Below are 3565 nucleotides of genomic sequence, written 5' to 3'. Positions count from 1 at the left end.
TGAGCATCAGCCCACATCTGATAGGACCTCGTGAAAGACCCACCTCAGAAACATCCAGCAAAACCACTCCCAAAGTCCTGACACACACACAAATCATAATAGACAAAAAATTATATTCCCTTTGTAAGCAATGAGTTTTGGGAGTGATTTGCTATGCAGCAATAGTTAACTAATATGAAGACCAACCGATACAATATCAGATCACACTCTATAAAGGGCAAAGAATTTTATCACTGCTGTGTGAGTCTTGCAAAACCCCCATATTAGTTAGCTAAATTCCCAACCATATCACCCAAAGTTCACCCTAGATTACAACTTCAACTGGAGGAGAACACACTGGTCAAGAGTAACCATTTGGTAACTAATGAACTTGAAACTTGAGAGAGGAAATCAGCTAAGGACCAGAGAAACTTGGCTTTTTTTTTTTTTTTTTTTTTTTTTTTTTTTTTTTTTTTTTTTTTTTTTTTTTTGAAACCAGGGATCAGACTCGGGACCTTGTGCTTGTGAGGCAGGCGGTGGTTAACTTAGCTTTTTTTCAAAGGTTGTCCTTCAGGATCTCTTGTGTGCTTTCTGTATACTTGCCCAAATCTGTTTCAGATTTTGGCATGGTGTGTTGATTTCCTTGTTAGTGCACCATTTGTGGAGTGGTAGGAAGAGTGAAGGAAGCCTTCTTTCTAATTAATTATTGATTCTGTCAATTGTCCCACAGAACCTCTTCTTTCAGGAGAACAAAATATCAACATCTTAGGTTGCAGACACCTCTCACTTTGGGACTCAGATAGCTCCCAAGGGTCTTGCACCCAATATTCTGGACATCAGCCTTCTTCTTAAGGTTTATTTTGCTCACTGGGCTTCTGCCCACACCCTCCTTCCAGGGGACAGATCACCAGCCCTTTGTGAAAAGACCTGTTTGTCCTGGGCTGTTGACTATGAAAACATCTCTGTTTCCAAGGCCTGATATTAATTCTTATCCTCATGGTCTAATCTCAATTCTTACTCTATGTCTTAGTTCCTTTTCTTGTTGCTGAGACAAAAGACCCAACACCCCAAAGCAAAGAAGGAAAGGTTTATTCTTTAGCTCACAGTTTTTAGAGGTTTCCATTCATAGTTGGCTGGCTCCAAAACAGGGTGGCGTGGCAGAGGGGCATCATGGAGGAGAAACCACTCATGGTGGGCAGAAGGCAGCAAAGCAGTGAAGTGGCGAAGCAACAAGCAGTGATCACAGCAGCTATCTTTCTGTCCCTCATATTCTATCCAGGCTACCTACCCTCAGGGCAGGCAGCAATCATGACCAGGGAGGGGCATCCTTAATCATAGCAAGGAGCCACAAATCAAACCCAGCATCACATCCTTAACCCCAGCATCACACACTCTAGATCCAGCCACCTCCAAAAAGCCCTTCCTGTCACCACATGAGGCTTTGGGAAGACATCTAGATACCAGCCAGAACACTCTGTTTTTTACTAAAGAGAGTATTTATTCCTTTTCTAGTAAGAGAACCTGATTGTACATAAGAGTGGCCAGGGAATTTGAACAAATTCCAAATGTAAGTTCAGATTTCTCAGCTCTGCACCAGACTTCACAACTCAGGTTCCTCAACGCCTAACTCCTATTTGAAAAACCTATCCTGATGGAGCAGCATCTGCTGTAGATCACTGTGAGAGAACAGTTTCTTAGGTGGGATGTGGAGCTGGGAGAGGGAATATGAGGGGAAGCCCGTACCCCAACCTTATGAGTTTTTCTCTGTCAGTATTGGATATTGAACTCAGAGCCTTCAAACTGAGCTAAGCCCCTGTCATTTTTTAAAAACTTTTTATTTGGAGGCAGAGCTTTGCTAATTTGCTAAATTTTCCGGGCTGGGTGTGATTGTTAATTACGATGTGTCGGCTTGACATTAGAAAGAGCCACCCAACAGATTAGTAAGTTCTGAATGTGTCTGTGGATGATGGACCCATAAGCCAGCAAATGAGATGGAAGACCCACCCTGGATGTGGTGGCATTAACCAATAGGCTTGTAACTTGGAGAAAAAATAAGGAAGAAGGACATGTTTCCCTTTTTTCAGAGAAGCTCAAGGCTTCTCCATTGCTGTTGACCCTTGGTGTCCAGGTCCTTCAGGCTCCCACCACACACTCTTCAGCCCTTTAACATGGTCACACCAGAGAGGCTCCAGGCTTTCAACCTTCGTCAGCATGCAGACAGCCACATTGGAATCTTCCCTCCTTGCACATGGTGATTGGGACTTTTCTGCTTTTGATCGTTTAAGCCTGTCAAATAAATCCCTTGTATAATCATACACATATTTTATATTGAATCTAGAGGCTCCTAATTAATAAAACTGGTGCCCACGTGGGTTCAGATTCCAATCTCGGGACCAATATCTTCATCACTTTCTCATCACTAGGACAAAATAGCTATACCACAACTTGAATGAGGAGAGGTTTACTTTGGCTCATGTTTTAATCAGTGGTCGGCCAGCTCCACTACAGGAAGAGCACGGTGGCAGGGTCTGGCCGATAAAAAGTTGCTCAGGTGACTGTGGCCAAGCAGCAGAGAGGGAGAGGGAGAAGTGAGAGGCCAAGGGTGGTCACATGCCCTTCCAGGTCAGGACCCCAGAGTCCCACCGCTTCTGACCAGGTCCCACCTCCCAACCACACTCTGAGCCTCAGAACTCACCAGCGGGTGAGCACACCACCGCCATGACTGACCACTCTCCAGAGTTCACCTCAGAGACGCGTGAGAGACATGGTAGACATTCCAGAACCAAACCACGGTGCTGGGCTTCACCTTGCATTTCTCCTGCTTCCGTCTCGCAGACTGCTGGAATTACAGCAAGCATGGCGGGATTACGAATCATTTGCACAGATTATCTTTCAACTAAAAGCAGCCATAGCTCTTCATGGTCGGACAAGAGCCAAGGCAGAGCTGGAGACTCTCTAGTCTCTGGGACGCTCACGCTGAAATAAAAAGGAGTGCTTGGATTTAGAAAGCAAAATCCCTTGTTCCTTAGAAACTCCCTCCCGTGGAGCTCCCCGGAAACACCCTCCTCCGAGATTGCCTCCGAGGAGTCAGAGCGGAAACGGACTTCCGCTCCTTGCCTTGTGTTTGAGCAGCCACCAGATGGCGCTCCACTCGGAATGCCTCAGTCTGGCGTTTCGGACACAGAAGGACTCCAGCACCATCCCGCCAGAGCCAGAACCGTTTACTGCTGGGGCCTTTGACCCCTGGGTCCCTCTGCTAGGTCCAAATTTAGGAGAATTTCAGCCTCTTTGTGAATGGAGTGCCTTACTCAAGTAGCCTAAATTCACATGGAATACAGCTAAAGAAAACGGGACCCCAGATTGGTTTTAAATTTTTAAAAGGTAGAAGATAAGAAACCTGTACACATACACACGAGTAGAAAATAGACATGAAGAAATATTTGCCCAAGGGAAGGGGCAGATCCGCACCTGTACTCTCAGGTTGGATCCTTGTTGTCTGCCTTCCTCACTGTAATCTCCATCTTGATTATTGTGATAATGAATTCTTCCTTTTCTCTTATTGTTCTACTGCATAGTTACATGTCTC

This window comes from Fukomys damarensis, unplaced genomic scaffold (assembly GCF_012274545.1).
Source record: "Fukomys damarensis isolate Sample0158 unplaced genomic scaffold, DMR_v1.0_HiC HiC_scaffold_19, whole genome shotgun sequence".
In the NCBI taxonomy this organism is placed as follows: domain Eukaryota; kingdom Metazoa; phylum Chordata; class Mammalia; order Rodentia; family Bathyergidae; genus Fukomys; species Fukomys damarensis.
This window is presented reverse-complemented; position numbering follows the sequence as displayed.